This window comes from Teleopsis dalmanni, chromosome X, assembly GCF_002237135.1.
Source record: "Teleopsis dalmanni isolate 2A chromosome X, ASM223713v2, whole genome shotgun sequence".
In the NCBI taxonomy this organism is placed as follows: domain Eukaryota; kingdom Metazoa; phylum Arthropoda; class Insecta; order Diptera; family Diopsidae; genus Teleopsis; species Teleopsis dalmanni.
The window spans coordinates 59,928,584-59,950,897 of record NC_051848.1 but is presented as its reverse complement, the minus strand read 5'-3'; the positions used below and the strand labels follow the sequence as shown (position 1 = coordinate 59,950,897).

The 22,314-nt window shown below is 25.8% G+C and overlaps 1 protein-coding gene across 4 annotated transcripts in view; it reads right to left on the bottom strand.

Annotated features, from left to right (window-relative positions):
• LOC119687175 (leupaxin) overlaps positions 1 to 22,314 on the bottom strand; it is a 104,676-nt gene that overhangs the window by 47,675 nt on the left and 34,687 nt on the right. The window contains exon 1 of one of the 4 annotated variants that reach the window (XM_038101402.1): positions 10,637 to 10,700. The exons of the other annotated variants lie outside the window; for them this stretch is intronic. The gene's annotated coding sequence lies outside the window, so the exon portion shown is untranslated. Of the gene's footprint in view, positions 1 to 10,636; positions 10,701 to 22,314 lie in introns of those variants that run through there. 4 annotated transcript variants of the gene reach the window in all.

The window sequence follows — 22,314 nt, the reverse complement described above, 5'->3', positions numbered from 1 at the left end:
CCCACCTTATATCGATAAGAAAGTGATCTCCAATAACAACAGTTGTAAACCTGCTCGATTTCTCAATATGCGGCATTTTGCAGCTCGTTTTCTTCTCTTTTAAATGGATAAAGATTCTACATGTTTACTTTTATACAGCGTGTAATTCACTTATCGACCGTCAAATCGACTCTCACAATTACTATATAATTTACGCTGAAGGTGATGATATCGAAAATTCAAAATGTATTTCAAACACATTACTATTTTCCAATAATTTATTTAATATTTAATAATGAAATTAATTTTAATGAAAAAATACAGCACTTTGATAAGTCGCAATTTAAGTGCACTATCCAGTATTAAAACTCTAATTAGAAATTAAAGTAAAAAATGGAATACAATTTTTATAATATATAAAAATAAGAATACAATAACTATCACAATAGCAATGCTATTAAAAATAAAATCATTATTAAAAATAATAATACAAAATTAAAAAAATTAAAATAAACAATATTTTAATAATATTGATGCCAATAACAAAATAATTAATAAAAGTAATAATAATATATTTGTATCTAACATATTATTAAGAAAAAAAAATAAAAATAAATGTAGGTACATCAGTACTAGTAAATCCTTAGTATTAAAAATAGAGAAGTGGTTTCAGTTTTTCCGTCAAACTTTGTCTCTGAGTGAGTGACTTTAGTTCTATTTGAGAAAGGAAACCTTAACCAAAATTAAATAATTAAATAAATAAAATAATAAACACTTTGTAAAACAACATACTATCAATGAAGTACCAAATTAATTATTTAAGAAAAAATAATTTTTAATAACATTCTCGAGACCCCAAAAGTCCATCTGGTTAAAAGACTACTGTTACCAAGAAAATAACAACCTAAGTGGTTTCAATTTATATAACAAACATATTTTATTTAATTAAGAATAACCACTTATTAAAGGCGCTTTTGTTGAAATTCGTTATAATACAATTATCATAAAAAAATTCTTTGTCTCATTTCTCAGTTCAAAAGTCTATTGAATTTAGCGCCCACATTATGTGCAAAAAGTATCCGGAATTTATAAATTCTTTTTTTTTCCTGCATTTTAATAATTCTGTATTGAGTTAGCGCTATTTAACAACCATCAAACGATATCCCCACTATTTTTATTCTGTAAAATGGTAACGCTGTACTATATGAGATTTGATAGGATCTATTACTCAGTGTGTTAAAATTGCTAAAAATATTCAGCAATGGCACAAAGCTATTCTTGTGCAGGAATTCTAAAAATTCAATGAATGTAATTGTCTAACCTTCGTACTCACGCCAGTTATCATTGTTTGACATTTTTCGATCCCAAAACTTAAATGATCAGTAATTAATATTTCGAGCCGATTACGGCCATAAAAGAAAATTTACAGTAGGAAGTCAAGGCTATATCTACTAAATTTGCTTATGAAGAATATTGTGTTACAATTGATCAATCAAAATTAATTTTGATTAATTGATGATTTTTTTTATATTTTATTTAATAATACGAGAAATTCTTTACAGGGAATGTAGTAACAGTTTTTTTTATTGAAATTCAGAATTACATACATTTTTATTTATTACTTCATATTAAATATTTACTAAAAAAAACCGGTAGAGTTAAAATATGAAAATGACTTCATATCGCATGCCTTTATAAGTTACAGTATATAATTAAAAATAGAGTACATAGTAAAAAAAATTAATTAATTTAATTTAAATGAAATTAATTAAAAATTAATTAATTTTAAATTTTAATTAATTAATTTAATTAATTAAATTTAAATTAATTAAAAATTAATTAATTTAAATAAAAGAAAATACACAATGAATTACATTTTTATCTTATATATTTAAATTAATTAATTTATTTATGTATTTAAATTTAATAAAAAACATAATGTTCATATAATTTAAACAAATTACTACAATTTTTCAACTTATTTCCAATGAACATTCACAATAAACTGATTTTTGAAGTTGGCCGCACTGAAACTTGAATCGTAAAATTTTTTGCGAATATAAAACTCAACTCTCAGCCTTTTCTTTTGTAAACATGTGGCAAAAGAACAACATAAAATAAACACTACATTTGATGGCAACTCTGAAAGAACCGCACATTTTGTTAAGCTTATATCTGCAAAACTCGTAATAAAATTTAAAGTTTCGAAAATGAATAATAATTCTTTGCATTTATGGATAAGACTATTTTATTTTTTACATGGTTGTGAATAAAATTTGTATGTTCAGGCTTTTTCAATAATTGAGTATAATTTTTTAATTTCAGTAAATTAAAAAGAATTGAGTATTATTTTTTAAATATTTGTATAATATTCGTATTTTCAAAAATCGTACACAATAGACGAATTTTTAGTCTTGGCCACTATGCGGTTTGAGCTGTTTAATAGTTAAACGATTTCAGAAAGGTTGGCCTAAATAAGCCAGCAGTGTTCTGGTTTCATATGTTATTATTAAAATAAGCAGTTGTTCTTTTGTGATATGCTTGCAAAAGAAAAGGCCTTTTAAAGATTTCAAAAGCATTGTTGTTGCTTAACATGTTTTTTTTTTCGTAAGTTGCAAGTATTTTTTTGCTACTCTGAAAGACAAAACTATGACTAATAATTAAATATTTTGTATCACATGACAAAAAATCTATTTTCGAATAGAAAAACGGGGAATAGCAAGGAAACTGCAAACTAAAAACTTTAATTAGATATTTATTCAATTATTTCATAATACAAATCATAAATCTAATATTTCTGATTTTTTTCAAATTTAATAAAACTTTAAATCTTGAATCAAATTGAATCAGATTGAATCAGATTGAATGCGTACCATTTTGTACACAAATGTATTCCTATATGATTTTTTGTATTACACACATAACTATTTTTGGACTATGCCAGAAAACATTGGACACCTGTAATAGTGCCAATGCCAAAACACAGATACATTCTGTGTAGAGCAATAAAAACAAGCTACTAACAACAACAATCAAAGTGGTCGATAGACCTAGACTGCAAGCAGTAGAATGAATGCTTGCCTTCCTACGGATTTTGATAGCTGCCAATGCTAGAAACTATATGCGAGTTGATAATGTGTGGAAATGAGAGCATTTTTAGCGCTGCCTTTTATCGAAAGCAGAACTAAATTAGTTTTTTATTATTATTATTTTGTCGAAAGCGATTTCTCATTAAAAAAAAAAATAATAAAAAATAAGAAGAATGCAAAAAAGGAGTGGATTTAGTATGACATAGAATTTTTATACTTTTCAATATGTTAAAATAAAAAAAAATTCTTTAAAAATGACACGCATATGCGTATATCATAATCTGTGCTTATCTCTCTACTATCTCTCTATCAGTAGCCAGGCGTATATCATAACGGCGTGGCAAATACTAAAGAAGATATAATAATCGATAGCCTATACTCGTAAATATGTCTAGAACATGTATCTTAAGAAATTTTATAGAGATGTTTTAATATTTAATGGGAAAAAACTAATAACAAAAAAAAAAGAAATTCGTTTTTAGTAAAGTATATAAAGCCAGACAAAATAAGAGAAATTATTGAAAAAAAAAATTATTAAATTAAATTTAAATTTATGGAAAATTAAGCAAAATTTGAATTTTTAGATAAAATTAATTTAAGAGCAAAACCAAAACTATATAAGCTAAAAATGCTTAAATAAGTATTTCACAATATTTTTATTTCGTAAATGATCGTTTAATTCATGCTCGAAAACACAAAATTGTTAAAAATAACACGCGTTGCAAATTTAAAATAAACACAAAATTAGAAATAATATTTTTATTTTTATTGGTGGGAAATCTAATAACTTTGAAAACAATAGATATTGTCTGGCTATTCGAATAAAATAATTTTAATTTTTCAAAAATTTATGAATTTGACTTCGAGAAAATAAAGGGCGCGAACTGCATTTCAACACAGAAAACCATTAATGGTTCATTAAACCGTTGTGCTTCATAAATCAGTGATGAAATATTATAATAATGAAAACAAATTTAAATTTCTAGGAAAATGAATAACTTCTTCAAATTTTATAAAAACAAAATCACTTTTCATTATATAGAATAACATTAGGAAAGGTGAGGTTAGGAGTTTTTTCTATACTTGTATCTCGCTAGAAAATTTTTTCTTTGCCAGCTCGTAAGTTCATATATCATAAAATGAGTCCAATATAAATAATAGTGTATAAAATTGAAAAAACAACAATTCATAATAGTTAAGTAACTTTGTACAGCCGTAGTTTATGCGTAATACAGCAAAGACTACAAAAATTAATAAAACATAAAATAATAATAGGCTCAGAACCACTTGGATTTTCGGGTAAAAAATTCTAATTTCTGAACTTTTTTATTTCTATAAAATATAATTAAAACTCCACATAAAAACATTATTTTACAGTTGAATTCAATTCTTATTAAATATTATTGTATAAAATATTCAGAAATGCTTACTTGCTATTTAGGTTTAGTCCAATCTTCTACAATGTTATCATAACGGATAGTTTAAAGATTGGTCATATAATCAGTAGGAAACGAGTCATTCTTTTTGCACTAACTTATTAAGATATTAACGCTTTCAATCGCTTCAGAATGAGACACATTTAATGTGGAATATTGGGAACGTCATCTTCAATGTTATTTGAAGTATCATTAACAGTATTGAACTTATATTCAGATCCGTCTTGAACTTGCATTTCATTAAAGTGCGCATTTTGGGAATCCCCACACTTTATTTTTTTTGTTTAAAACAAAGTATGAACAATAACATTTATTAACTAACTAATTTATACAAAACTTTAAAAATTCGAATTCTGAATTTGAATTTGTAAGAGTTCTAATTTTCGAGAGTCTACTGTAATGCAAATTAAGTATACGCAACATGTGCATGAATGATTCCGATTTGACGAGGTTCAATTCCTAACACAAACTGCATAAAAAAAGACCAATGGCGTTGGATATTTGTCAATTATCAAAACAGCAATATGATCAGCCTAAGACTTCCTTTAATTCAAAAATAAATTTCTATAAATATAATCTTTTTTTCAATAGAAAATAGTTCTATCATTATTTTCTATCATTATCCTAAACAGAGTTATGACAGATAAAAATAATGTATGTCGCCTGTTTATAGAGCATAGGACTGAAGGAAGTATCCTCAATTTGTCAAGGTCGGCAGTAAATTTTCAGATTTATAGCGTATGCCTACACCTAACACCATTTTTCGACTGATATTAAATTAAAGAACCCTAATAATATACCATCAACACATTTTGATAGAAATAATTAATTATATTCTAACTAATATAAATCATGGATCGGTGTTTAAATCTCACGCACTTTACGGAACACAGATTTTTTTAAAATAAAGTTTACTTCAATATTGACTTTTAACAAATTATTTCATAATAACAACTATTTTAAACGAACACCCATTGAACACAATGAACTATTCCTTAAAAACGATGGGCTTTATAATTATCTTGTAACGTAACATACGTGGGAGATAAAAAGATAATAGTCATGTTATTTGACATAAATAATTTTGCAATGTAATGAAAAAATAATAAAATAATATTTATAAAGCTCATTTTTATAACAGCTAAAGCATTATTTATTTACTCTATCCCTCTATTGAGCGCATGATTCTGCCAGACCTTTTTTAATTTCAAATGCAATTTATATACATTTCTAATTTCGCTAGCGGTTTGAAATTTTAGGGACTCTCCTACGAAAAATTGTGATGATAGAGCTTACAGAAAGATAATTATATGCATGTTTTGGTGTACACATCACATTCGTGACCCATGAGTCTGACCAGACCGATATAACATTTATATGGAAAATAAAATTTTCTGTATTCTCTACTATGAGAGATGAAGACGAGCCTCTTGAACCAAATAATAGAAAGCGCATTCCGAACCGTGACGTGAGTACTGACTCTACCACACTAGAAGAGATAATCAAAGCGATATAGAGCGATTTAGACACCACATTTTATGATAGACTGGGAGCAGCTTTGGCCAATGTTATAGAATTGGTGGGAGCTATCAAAGAAGATGAAAAATTCGTTCTATATCCTAATGATGAGAAAAAGAAGCCAAATGAAATATTCAACAGTGAAGACAACAACTAGGAAGTATTTGAAATAAAACAACAAAGTGCTGAAGGTGATTTTTATGGTGAAGATGTCACAGAGTGGTATAAAAATAAGTTAAATGCTGGTGTTTCTCACAATAAAATGTAAAAATAATATATTTAGTACAACCATGTCTTCGAAATTATTCCGAAATGATGACCCAATTTATTCGATTTGATATTGAACAAACACGTCCCTTCCGTATGCATAGCGATAAAACAGGATAAATTATATACAGGTCGAGAAGACGGGGTTGTAGTAACTTAAGCAAAAATGTATACTAATAGCAGCCGTACCATTATTGCAGACTACTTCTACATAGCATTGAAAGGAGCCAAAAGATTGGCTGAAATTGGAGTAACATTCGTTAGAACTATTTGCTCTAATAAAAAATGCATCCCAGATGAAAGAGAAAAGAATCCTCAACGCCCTATTCTTTCAACCTGTTTTGGCTTTTATGAAGACTTAGTTCATATATGCAGCTACGTGTCAAAAAAGAATAAATGTGTGAACATACTTTATATAGTGCACTTCATCTAAATTTGTGAAGGAGCAGCAATGAAACCAGAGTCAATTTTGTTATAATTCTTATAAGATAGACGTTGATTGTATGGATTAAATGATCGGTCTTTGTATTTTTCTGCAATAATTTAGATATTACTGCATGGGCTGCATTTTGCATCTACAAAGAAGTTGATGGAAACAAAAAATTGAATGGTAAGCGGAATTTCCTAGTCACTAATCAAATACAGTATGTCACCTGCATTCCAAAGTTGAATACATATGATTCAATTGTAGTGATAATAACTAAATAAATATATATTTGTTTTTATTATAGTTACATTATCTGTTTTAATAAAAAAAATAATTTTACTTTTTTTTATTTTTCCCATATTTTTATCAGCAAAAGAGTGTTAAAATATAAAAATAATTAATAATCAAAGTTAAAAACAATTTATAATATATAAATACATAATATAGTTAAGCATTAAATAACTTAATATTTACGTATCAATGCATAAAAACGCATATGAGTCAGGCCAGAGTCAGAAGTTTCGAATGGGATTATCAAAACATATGCCCAACGGAGTTTAAAGAAGAAAATTATTGGGAATATACTGAAATTAATTAACGAAGGTGTAAAATATATTTTACAAAAAGATAAAACAATAACTGTCTTCAATTAGATAGTAATTTAAATTTTATTTGAAAAAAGTGCTTATATAGCTTGTTTATGCTTTGATATAGCACAAATAATATTTGTAAACTATATATATGGAGAAGATGTATTTAAAAATATGTGTTTCAGTTTTCAAACTGAATATGTATTAATATATTGATTTGGATAAGATGCTGGGTACAAAACCATAATGTTTGCTACGTCAAATTAATAGAAATAGATCTCATTTCTTAGTTCTGATTTTATGCTATTAAAATACAAAAATTGAGATGACTTTGCACATTATATATTTTTCAATGATTAGAATTATTTTTTTACTTGGTGTATATTCAGCTAAAAAATTGTCAAATCCGAGGAACAGAAAACCCACAAGGCAATTCCTCGCGTACTTAAGACGAACATTTGTCAAGTTATAACCAATATGTTATAAAAGCCTAACAAATTTTAAAAATTATTAAAAAAGACATTCTATAATATATATATAAAATACATAATATTACTTTTTTCAAAATCATATTATTAAAGTTATTTTATCAATATTAATTATAAATATAAAAAATTTTATATCTAGGGTGAAATCTTCTCAAATATATTTTATTAGACGAGATCAAGTATAACCAAGTTCTGGAAGTATGACTATTTAATCATATTAATAGATCAGTGCTAACAAAAAGAGCTGTTTGAATATAAATATTACGCAAATTTGCAATTATAATCTAACTATATTACAAACTTTAAAGCATATTAAGTTTTTTCAGAAATTTTATTCCATCGTTATGATTTTAATCGGTATCGTTCACACACATAAGTTATTTAAATATCACGCTAATATAAAGGTAACAACTAAAACTGATTTAAAGAACTGATCCATAAAAATAAAAGGCTTTTTAAATAATAAAATAAAAGGCATTCATAGAAATTGAATTCTATTTACCATACTTTTATAGAATGTATAGTATACATATATTCTCAACTTAATATAATACATATAATATATATATAATATAATACATAAATAAGAAGAAAAATTAAGTTCCGGGGTGTAGTCTAATTTTATTAAAACATATTTACAAATATAAAAGTATTTTCTATAAAAACATATACGTTAACTATCAGTTTCTATGGCTTTTATGTCTAATGTCTTTTACTGTAGTAATTTGAATAACATTGAACGTATATATTTATCATATACCATCTATTTTCATTAGTTCACTACGCACGTAGATTGTAGCTATCCAGAGCGGGCCGCGTGGATGCTGTTTGTCAACTTGGAGAGAACAGTGACAAGGAACAGTGGCAATACAATCAGACACTTTACCTTATATGTTCACTCTCTGCCCCTTTACTCTCAACTTAATACTCTACTTATATAGGTAATAAGTAAAATTAAATTCCAATGAGTAGCTTTGATTATAGTTAATGAATTTTAGAAAAAACCGATAAGGTTTGTTCCTGAAAAGTATTTATATAATGTTTTATTAACCAATCTCGAAAACAGCAAGACTAACTTTTGAAACAATCAGACAAGGAGATAATTTGACAGATATGCATGACTAACTTGATACGTCTTATTGCACTAATAGAGAATACATAAAGAAAACTTTCTAAACGAATACCTCCATTAGAGGGATACCCATTTTTGACTGATTATTTTTTATTTCACTATTATTTGAAATAACATAATAATCTCTTTTGTAGAACACTGCTCTGAAGTGAAAATTTACTAAACCCAAATTGATTTTGTTTTTATTATTATATGATATTGTTTAATTCTTTTTGGTGGGACAACCTTTTTAAAGAAACAAAAATCGGCTAACGATAAGATGACAAGTGGTCACTTCATGATATTTTCACTGTAATTACCTCATTGGAACTTCAACGTTTTCAATAAAATAGATACATCTGGAAACTACATAAATTTAACTTTTTTTACACTAGCCGTGTTGTATCTACTGTGTATATATATAATGCAACTTATAATGTAAATGTAGACAGAACTGAACTGATCAGTCAAAATAATACGTACATAAAATATTGTAAAAAAAACAACAAGAGATATGCTTAATTGCTCAATGTGTGAAAATTGAATACAACAATCGACACAAAAGATTTGTTAACACACGAGATCTTTGTTTGCTGTTATTTACAGACAACAATAATTTCAAAAATCTAATTAGAATCCCATTACATTATCTTATTTTCCATAATTAACATAACAATTAACATGATGCGCCCGCATATAGAAACTAATAAAGACTTTACAGAACGTTTACAGAACGTTTACATGACCAAATCATTTGTGTAAATAATTATGTTAAATGGTTTTAAAATTTTACAAAATTATATAAAGATTTGCAGCTGTTTATAAAAACAAATGCTTGTACATATATAATTATAAATACAACATATTTCTGTGTTTAAAACTATATTTTACTGCTTAATTAATTCTCAATTAACATTAATTTTTTCCTTGATTAACTTGAGTTTTTGTTGCGGTTGATTAGTTGTTTGCTCTCGCATATGTCAACTCGCCATATCAGTAATTGAAGCTGTCATTGTTGTTGTTGTTGTTATTATTGTTGCTATTAATATTGTTTATTGTATATTTTTAAAATGTTATTGACATGAGATGCAGCAGTAGCAGCAGCAGCAGACGTCGCAGTTGCAGAAAAAACGCAGCTGTTGTAATTGTTATTATTTAATTTATTTGTTTGATCAAAGCGCTTACACAATATACAGACACGCAGGCGCATTTAAATCAATAATATACAAATAACACAATAAAAACAGATATATATATATGTATATATATATATATATATATATATGTATATATATATATATAAATAGAAAACAAAACAATCACAAATAAAAAAGTATATTTAAAAGGTACGACAAGTGTCCTATTTGTACAAAAACAACGGAATTTCGTTTGCGTTTACAAGTGCACTCATATATTATTATTATTTTTATTATTTCAAGCATAACTGTGTTAATGTAAATAAACTTCTTCTTCTTCTTTTGAAAAATATTTTTTATTTTTTTTAAATTAATATTATTAACATATATATTTTTTTTTTTTTTGCCTAATTTTATTATTTGAATTTTATTTATTGCACACTTTTAATTTTGTTTTGAAAATGAATTTTCTTTCAACCACACAAAAACATAAAAAAACACAAGAGGTATGTTAAACATTATCTTATGTTTTTCGTTATATATTTATATTTATTTATATAAAAATAATTTTTATTAATATTTTTCGGGCATATACATTTTTATTAATTTTTCTTCTTGAAAACAGCAAAATAAGCGCGCCGTTTCGTTCGCAGACAAAAATCGTTTGCAAAATCTTTAAGAAAACTGAAAGCGACCACCGAGCAGCAGCAACAACAGACACGGCATTTCGAATAGGCACAACAGAGAGCAATTGTTGTTTTTTCTATGTGTATGGAAGCGAACGAACGAACTACACAAAAATTACACAAATTGATTTGGAACTAAACTTGCTACTGTTAGTAGTAAAAATTATATTATAACAACAAATTTCTTCATAGAAAACATCTTTCCATGAAGATGGTTTTGTAAAAATTGATACAAACTATAATATTTGTATTATTAAAAATAAATAAATATAAATAAAAATAAATATAAATAAATATAAATATATAAAAATATATAAAAATAAATAAAGCTAAATAAATATAAATAAATAAATATCAATACATAAATACAATTAAAAAATATATAAAAATAAATAAAAATAAATAAAAATAAATATAAATATATAAAAATATATAAAAATAAATAAAAATAAATAGTAATAAATTAAAATAAATAAATATAAATAAAAATAAATAAAAATAAATAACAATAAATAAAAACAAATATAAATAAATAAAAATAAATTAAAATAAATAAAAATAAATTAAAATAAATAAAAATAAATAAAAAAATAAAAGAAAATAAAAATAAATATAAATAAAAATATATATAAATAAAAATAAATATAAATTAAAAATAAATATAAATAAATAAAAATAAATATAAATATATAAAAATAAATAAAAATAAATAAAAATAAATAGTAATAAATTAAAATAGATAAATATAAATAAAAATAAATAACAATAAATAAAAACAAATATAAATAAATAAAAATAAATTAAAATAAATAAAAGTAAATAAAAAAATAAAAGAAAATAAAAATAAATATGAATAAAAATATATATAAATAAAAATAAATATAAATAAATAAAAATAAATATAAATATAATTATAAATAAAAATAAATATAAATAATAATAAATATAAATAAAAATAAATATAAATAAAAATAAATAAATATAAATATAAATAAAAATAAATATAAATAAAAATAAATAAATATAAATAAAAATAAATATAAATAAAAATAAAAATAATTAATAAAAATAAACATAAATAAAAATAAATATAAATAAAAACAAATATAAAAATAATTAATAATAAATAAAAGTAAATAAATATAAATAAATATAAATAAAAATAAATAAGAATAAATAAAACGACACCGTATTGTTATTTTAATCACAAAAAAATAAAGAATTTTACAAAATAAAAATTAAATTTGTTTTAATGAAAAAATAAATAAAGTTCCGAGCAAATTATTTTTATATTATTTTAATTAATTGAATTTTTGAATAGCCAAAAGTCTGTTAAAGTAAAAATAGTCACTTCTGTCATATTGACGTTAAAATCAAATTAAAAACAAAACAAAATAAATAAATAAAATAAAATAATTGAAAAACTATATAATTAAAGTTATTTAAAACTTACAAAGCAATTTAAAAATATTAATTAACTTTATTTATGGAACCATAAGTTATTTAAAAAGCAAATACGTCAAAACTCATAATATGATTATACAATAGACGCAATACTACAAAAAATACATATACTCGTATAAAAAATTAGTACAACATAAATATTATAAATATATATATGTAAAAAATATATAACAAAAAAATAAAAAATATATAACAAAAAAATAAAAAATATAAAACAAAAAAATAAAAAATATATATGTTAAAAATATATAACAAATATATATGTTAAAAATATATAACAAATATATAACAAAAAAGATAATTATAAAAATAACTAAAATAAAATAATATATAATAATTTTTGAGCGGGTTAATTGGTCATACACCCTAACAAATATATTTTATCTGATATACGATAATCTTATAATCTCTTCGAACATTTTATACAGAAAAACAAACCAATATTTTCTTGTAATTTTCTTTTAAAGCAAAATAATATTTTTTCAATAAAATTAATAAAAAAATATTAAATAATTGAAATAAAAAAATGTTTGAATTAATATAAATATTATTGTGTTAACACGAAATTTATTTTTGATAAATTATATTAAACAGTATTTTGTCTTTTATATTTACAAAACAAGTAAACAATATAATTAAGAAATAATTATTAATATAAAAAGATTATTATTATAAAGAGGTTAAGAATTAATAGAATTATTAATAAAATAAAAACAATAAAGAAATGAAAAAATAAGTTATGAATAAAAAGAAATAAATATATAAATAATAAATAAAACAAAACATGAAAAAATAAAATAATAAAATTAAATGTTAATATCATTTTGCTATTATATAAATAATTAAAATGAATATAAAAAATTTTTAAATATTGAGATATTAAAAAAAATTAAAAAATATGGTGTGTTTTTTCGTTACATATAATTTGTTTATATAAATTTAAAAAGTTGATAAAAAACCAAAAAAAAAATTAAAAGATGGGTATAAAGAATAAAAACAATTTAAAAAAAAAAAAAATTTTAAAAAATAAATAATACCAGAAAATATAAAAAAAAAATAAAGAAAATATAAAACTTAAATAATAATATATATACATTAAAAAAAAATAAAAGAACTATTGAAAAATTAAACAACAAATTAAATACAAATGAAATGTAAATCAAGTATAAATAAAATATAAAAAACATGTGAAAAAATATAAATAAAATATTAATTAAAAATAAATAAAATATAAATTAAATATAAATAAAATATAAATAAAATTTAAATAATATATATAAATAATATATATAAATAATATATATAAATAATATATATAAATAAAATATAAATAAAAAATAAATAAAATATAAATAAAAATACTAAACAATTTTGAAGTAAATAAAGAATACAAAAAGAATTAAAAAGAAAAAAATAATAGAAAGAAATTTTAGAAAGAAAAAAATAATAGAAAGAAATTTTAAAAAGAAAAAAATAATAGAAAGAAATATTAAAAAGAAAAAAATAATAGAAAGAAATTTTAAAAAGAAAAAAGTAATAGAAAGAAATTTTAAAAAGAAAATTTTAGAAAGAATTTTTAAAAAGAAAAACTGTTTTAAAGTTTTTAGAACATTTCAAAAAAGAAATAGAAAACATAATGATAATAAAATTATTTGCATTACAAATTAATTGTTCACTTCCACTAACTTTATGTTTTTTAGATACATATAGGTATGTAGTTTAAAACCTTATTTCTTTTTCAGTTATTTTCTATAGGTGATACCAATAACAATAGAAGCATTTTATGCATTTCTTTACTGGGTGTTCCCGGATTAACAAAAATAGTGTATGTAATTATTTTTTTAATAAGTCCATGCACAGAATGTATTGGTTGCGTTGCGATTTATAGCGCAACTGTTGACAACCGTCTGGAAGATCGGTCTTCAACACACCATTGTACATGGCGTTTTAGAGTTTGGATCGCAAAGCCGAGTCCTGGCAGACACCGCCCGTCAATCCGTACTTATGTACTCCGTGATCAGACTCAAATTTCAGACTTCGGTTCTGGCAATTGCTACGCACAACCCCGATGAACTTTTTTAACGATCTTCGAAAGCTAGGAGAACTTGATGTTCACTAATTACTCGTTCAAACGATATGAATCGCTGAAAGATACTATTTTGAGAAAATTAATATAGAAATCATTTGATAAATATTTGTGTTGCACACGTGACCGTTGTGCACATTAAACAGTTGTTAAAACAACAAGTAATCACAGAAATTGCATATATATATATACATATACATATATAGGTATGCAAGAATTGCATGTATTTAAAAATTAAGAGGTTTGTTTAACGACATCTAAACAAACAAACAGACAAACTGACTAACTGACACCTATTGCTATTATTAAGCTGATTAAAAAACAGATTTAATTTATATAGTTTCCGATGTCTCGCGTTACAAACACTCTGACAAACTAAATATACCGTTTATTCACAATAGAGTGTACACAATATAATTGTTTATTTTATAAAGACACACATTTGCAAAGGTGGTATGTACAAAATTCACATTAAGAAAAATGTGTTAAAAATTTATATGACTAGAAAATTTTTTTATGATTACACAAAGTAAACAAAATTACACATTTAATATCTGTAAAGTGTAATGTGTAATGCGTGCATTTTTAATAATAAATTATTTGCAATTTGTTATACTCAAAAAATTTTGGGGATTCGTTTATTTTGCTCTCTGCTTAGTTTTTGTACACATCGAAAACATTATTTTTATTTTTGATAATCTTAAAAGCAAAAGTGTTATATTGTTGAACCACAACATTTGGTATGAATCATTTGACTTTGAACTATAATTAGAAAATAAGTACAACAACTACAACAACAACAATAATAACAACAGCATCATCATTATCGACGACGACGACGACACTAAATCTTACAGTAGTCTAACAGCAACATGTGGAAATGTAGAAGAAAATTGGGTTATACGTAGGGTACTGAGGGTACTAAGTCTCTTAAGAACTTACATATGTTTTTTGATAAGATAAACCAAAATGATTGTTGAAGATTGATTTGTTTATTATCTGAATATCACTTATAACAAGAAATTAAAATGATACATTGAGATATTGGTTAGCACTTATATTGTCAATCTATGTAGGCAGGTTCTAGCTCTCACAACGGACGTTACTCATTTTCTCAAGTATTTAAAAGATATTGAGGAAAAGCAGTGACAGATTGTGTGTGTGGGAGCTGCTGTTAAGCGAAATTGCTTTTTAATATTAAAAAGAAGAAAAATAAATAAAATTTAATTTTGGAAAGAAATAAATTTTAAATTTTTAGTTGTGAAATAGGCGACATCCTATTCATTTTATTTAATATTAATTTTTGTATTATTCACTTTATCTTACCCGAAACACCTGAGTAATCTGGGCATATCGTTAACACCATGCAAACTATTACTGAGTTCTTTCTGTACTGAAACTTTTAATAAAGGATGAGAAGACTCAACGATATGCAGGCATCTCTATACAATCTAGCCACGTTCTGATAAAAAGAAATCCAAAATTCTCATTGAGATACCACGTATAGATATCAGTCTTTTAGTAGGTTACTTACAGGTCATAGCCTATAGCTATGCTCTATAGCCTGTTCACTGCAGACATACCGAAACTCGAGTCTTCTATGCTATCGCTCTATGCTGACGACACTTGTATTGTGTACTCAGACAAAATAGCCTGCAATGTCTCCAATACCATACAGGGTCACATTGACGTGCTTGTTCAGTATTTTAAAAAGTGGAAAATAAAACTGAACGCAAAAAAGACTCGGGAAATTTTTATTACCAGGAAGCGCCGTCAAGCTCCCAGAAAATTAAAGGTAGAAGAACAAGAAATAGAATGGGCCGATACTCTCAAATACCTAGGCATAACCTTTGATAACAAGCACTCCTGGAAAGCACATTTCAAGTCCAAACGAGCTCAAGCTGCCCGAATATTACACTCCCTTCACCCGCTCATCAGCAGCAAAAAGCTCAACATAAAGAATAGAGTTAGCATATTTAAGCAAATTATTAAACCAGGACTACTCTATGGCAGTATAGCGTTTTGCCAAGCGCCAAGCTCAACTTTAAAAATTCTTCAAAGAGGGCAAAATATTGCCTTAAGAAAACTGGTTAATGCCCCATGGTATATAAGAGGAGCTGATATCCACAGAGATCTGAGAGTGGATTCAGTTGAAAAATACATTAAAGATCGTGCTCTGAAACTGTTCAATACAATTGACAGTCACAATAATCCAACTCTCAGTATCCTAAAAATACAGCGAAATTTGATAAACACAGGCAGATACAAAGACATCAGATCCATCATATTATAAAGCCCCGTAAAGCCCCGTATTTAGTGTGACTTAAAACTGTCCACAGATAAAATAGAGTAAAGGTGCTGTTTCACCAACTCAGACATCTGAATATCAATTACAGGTCATTGTAAACTAGAGAACCATGCTAGAAGATTGAATCTCCCTTTCAAGCAAACCTGTCGCATCTGTGGAAAAGACGATTAGAGCGCCTCTCATATACTATTTATTTGTCAAGCTCATGCAGGGCGGCAATTTAAAAGTTTAGAAGCCTCCTTTCTTGAGGGTCTTGATCAATTACAAGACTTGAGTTATTTTTATATATACGGTAACACAATTGGCCAATACGCCTAAGTGGATCCTCAAGGACCGCCGGTATAAGCTAACCTAACCTAACCTATTACTCACTTTGCTTACTAATACAAATACTAGATTAAATTTTTAAAAATCTAAGATTTAAAATAATAAAAAACAGAACAAGCAAATAAAAATAAAAATAAATTGAGACTGTATTTAAATATGGGTACGAAAGATGATAATTGTTAGATAGAACATTAAATATCTACATGATTCAAAACCACTTAATGTGGAGGTGATTAATGCAGTCCTCCTGATCAAAAATGTTAACGTCCAGCACAGTGGAGCTGCTATATTCTGGTGTGCATTATTCATAAAAAAGTGAACCGTTAATATGCAGTAATTATACAGGTATATCACTGTAATAAAACACGACTTTTCAACTTCATCGTGAAAAAGACAGTATAATCTTACAATAAAGATATCATAGGCGAGTTTGATAGCCTTTTAAAGAAATTGAGCTACATTAGAAAAATTTGTTTGACAAACAAACATCTTCATTTTATTTAAGTTTATATTACTAACTTTGGGTGGTGAGATAGGGCCAAAGTCTTGAAACTCTTGAATTAACCCAAATATCTAGGGCCCACTGTCAAAATAACTATAATAATTATTGACATTAAAACCTGGATAACAATATTAATAGTACCGCATTTATTAAGAAACAATGTGAAAAACAGTAAGGCTATTACATATCTCGAAAAGTTATGGTTTACTAATACTAACAGATTACTTAAAAAAGATCCTTTATTTTCTCAATTATTTCTGTTATTATTAAGTGAGATAAACTATTTACCGCAAATTAGATAGTCTGTATTAGTATTTCAAGTTGTTTCAACCATTTATAAGACGTTTAATGAACGTGTTTACTTCGACATTTCATTTTTAATTCCACATTGTCTTGTGCTATATAGTTTCGGGCAAACACGGGGAACATCCATTTCACAAACACGTAAAATACATATCTTAAAAAGGGCTATTTGTTAAAACGAATCCTGCAGTGCCTTGTCAAAAAAAAAACATCTGACAATAATTTTAATATCTCATCTGCTCAATGCAAAATCTGTTTGAAATTGCTTAGAATGGGTTAATGAATGAATCTCTTACCTATTTTTGGTCTTTACCAAAGTGGTGTGAGATGCCGTTTCATTAATGCTTTCGCTTATAATAACCTATTAATATATTTTAAAGTGTACGTGTTTATTTTATTCTATATATATATTTCAGTTACCATGTCACAGATGTTTTAAATAATATTACTTGTTTTAAAATAACACCGACTAAAATAGATTAAGACAAGATTATTATTTTAGAATGTAGGAGTTGTTGTTAATTCAACTTGTTTGAAGAATCAATTTACATTATAGACTGCTAAATTGACTAAAATTAGTTTAACGGTCGATCAGCTAGTTAAGGAATATCGTTTGCTCATAACGAGCTAAGAATTTTAAGTATTACTAATAAGGAATTTTGGACGGACGCTAATATAAAAATATGAAAATATCTTCATAATGCATATAAGAGTATATTTTAAGATAAAAAGAACGCCTACTGAATTATGTTATTTGGAAGAGATTTACATTTTTGTCCGTATTCAAGAAAATGTGTATGCGAATAAGAAAAATGCGTCACACAAACAACATATGAGTATCAATCGATTGGAAATTGATCAAAGCCAGCGACAACTAAGTAACAAATTTGTGGGCGCTATTGAGTGTACGTATATATACTTTTCATATATAGTTAATATTTATAGTTTTCATACCTAATTTTTATTTGTAATACGCATAGATAGATGTTCCACCATATGTTGCAAGCTTGATTTAGTTCGTTTGAAAAGAGCACATTTTATAATATTTTATATATACATATATCACTTTTAATGGCTTTAAATTCATGTTGCACTTAATTAAAAATGACTTCATACAATATATCTGTAACGAATCTATAATGAAAACATTTTCAAATGTGCTATATATATATATATTGTAAATATTATTAGTTCGGCATGCCAACTTTACACCGAGAATCTATCATACGACACATTAAATTAAAAAAAAAAATATTCTAGTCCGCTTGGATTACATGTTTAGCTTATAATAAATAAATCACGTAACTAATAATTATTTTATTTACAATTAAAAAAAAAAATTTATATAAGATACATGTTTTCTGTATGAATTCAAAACAAAAATACATATTGAGGCTTTAATTTGGAAACATTTTCTGAATAATAAATAATAAAATAAAATATAAACATGTTTTACTTCATTATCATTTATTGTAGATTTTGTGTAATTTTTTTGCTTACATGTATTTATTATAATATATGTGAAACATTGCAAGGAGAGAATTATTGGATCAACACACAAGGTGTTTTAATTTGGACTCACCCGCTATAGTTTCAAATAAAGGGTCATCAATTTCGTAGTCCTATTATGGCAGCACTGTTCCAGTGACATATGGCAAGGCAAATAGAAACATTATCCAAAATATCATATATTTAGTTTAATGTTTACCATTTTCAATATGTGTTGCTTAACAACCGCAGAACATGTTCAAATTGTGAGAACTCACTACAAAAAGGAGACAAATTTTATTCATAAAAATTTTTTTTTAGTACCATAAAGACTGCATCCCAAAAAAGTTACGCTATGTCGCTGTGTGATATTTGGTCTGAAAGTGTGTTAGGCTTGCACTTTTTTAAAAATGACGAAAGTGTGCAACAAATCATCAATTCTATTCACGACAGCTACCAATTTTTTCACGTGAAATTAAAGATATGAATGTGGAATATAAGTATATGGGTTCAGCAGAATAATATTAACAGACACACAACACGTCCTTTGTTGACATTTTTTTTTGCAATAGAGCTATAGATATATACCGGACTTGCAGTTTCAAATGTTAGTGATATGAAGATCAGGCGATTTGTCACTGCCGCATATTTTTGTAGGAGTACACATAAAACCTTGTTTATGTGCACAATTGTTATGATTCTCACGCTTTGAGAGCAAATATACTTTAAGTCTGGGCTGTCCAAAGCACGGCCCGGGGGTCACATGTGACCCGCAGCTAAAGTTTGTGCGGCCGCTGATATTAAAATTACGTAAATTTTCTTTTGGTGTACTGATAAAATTACATTATTTTATTTTTATGGTATACCAAATACATGAGTGTAAATTGATAAATTAATAAAACTAAATTACATTATAAGCGTATTATTATTTTTGTCGAAAAAAACTATAAACATATGTATTTGTTTCTGCGGCCCTCTAATCTATACAGTGATTTGTATCGGCCCGAGATCACATCAGATCTGTGCAGCCCTGTTTTAAGTTATGGCCATTATGTGTGAACATCTCAAGAAAAATTATCTTAAATGAATTTAAATGAAGATATTCAAGTCATATTGCATCTCACATATAATAGCAAGGTCCAAACAATTTATTGAAATAAATTTTTGATTAAAATCTCAATCAGAAATATATTTTATTTAGGTTTGTTTTGAGAAACACAATATGGATAACCCAGTATTTGGGTTGCAGCAACACAATTGTTCATTAAAAATCGTTAAAATAATATTTTATATTGAATTTTATTTTTCATTCATTAATTTTTGATTTCTTAACATATCAAACTTTTATTGACATTAATTTAACGCAGCCCACACTAATTGACATTTTCGAAATAATTTATAAATAGAAAATAAAATTAAATAATTTATCAAATAGCTCCAAATATTTTTAGCTGAAGACGTCAGATGAGTTACTTTTTCGTTTTTAAGTATCAGTTTGTTCACTGTTCACTTGAACTTACCATTAAACATTTTCATTTTGTTTAATTTAAGATACTTTTAGTAACGAAAGAAGAAAAATATTTTGAAGTACGAAAATCTTTTCTAACCGTAACACAACAAAGTTCACAAAATACTAAACACAACATACTTCAATATGAATTCTTTACATTATTCCATAAGCTTTTCTAAGTGTTGATTTGAAATGCCAGTGATTTGCAATTGCAATAAAAATGCAATACTATTTACGATGTTTATTTTAATGAATGATAATTACACTCATTCAATGAAATCCGAAATCGAATGAAGCCAAACTGCTATGCCACAAAAGTTATATGGAAAGAAAAATATATGCAGACAAGATATGAGCGATGCAATGGTGGATAGATATTCTATATGATATATACAAACACAGCAAAATGATATGGACAGAATTCAGATACTAAGACAATTTAACGAACACAGATTTCTAAAAATCACTAATGATGGTTATTGGGAAATATCTGATCAACGTTATGAGCAGCCCAAGAACTCACTTGATTAAAAATTAAATTTTTGAATTTAAAGACCCCAGCTCTATTATCCTCTGTTCTGTTTTAAAATAGATTTCTTGTCATAGGACATAAGATTTTTTATTAAAATAAACTTAACATCGTCGATGGTCTCTTTTTATGTTTTCAGCCTTGGCAAAACTGAGTGTTGTCAAGTGCCATCTGACGTTAACATACGAAAGTTTGACATTATTAAACCAACCTACCTTAGATTTTTTGTCAAAAGTCCATTATTTGTGTTATTTACTGTGACTTGTAAATAGAGTGTTCGTGAAAAAATGGAATTAACGTGAGAAAATTTTCGTGCGATGATTTATTACGACTTTCGACGTAGATTGTCAAGACAAGAGTGCATCGATCAACTTACTTCCACATTTGATGATGAAGCTCCAACCTTTACCACGCTGGTAGAATGATTTTAATTGTGGCCGTAATTCGCTCACTGACCTCACTGAAATTCGTGAAGGTTGTCCAAAATCAGTTATAGCGCCACAAAACATTGATGCTGTGCAAAAACTAATAATGGAAGATCGTCATGCGACATACTATAAGATTGAGGGATTGAGATTGAGATAAAATATTGTACAATTATTAGCCAAGAGAAAGGTTTGTTCTCATTGAATCCATGGGCGTACCTGTGTACAAATGTTCGTTTGTTTTTTCGAGAAAACTTGTTATGTGGCAACTATACCATCAGAGGAACAATGTCCTTTTTTTTAAAAGCCAGTCGTTAAGCGTTAATTGAAGACATTTGTATATTCTATGCACAAAAATGATGTACGATATAAATGGAATGTATCTTATTCAAGAAGCGTATATGATTTTTTGCGCACTTTAAAAAATTATAATTTTTTCTACGGTCACTTGTACCTATCAAGAATAAGTTGTATTCTTTACATGAAGTGAAAACTTTGTTAAACCGACGATCTATCTTTACCGTACAAGATAAGCCAGATCGTTTCAGTTCATAGTTTTCATTTTCCATACAAAATACGTATATACTTTATTATAGAAATCCGTTTAAAAAAGCTTTTACTGTATTATTATAAAATTCTGGAAAG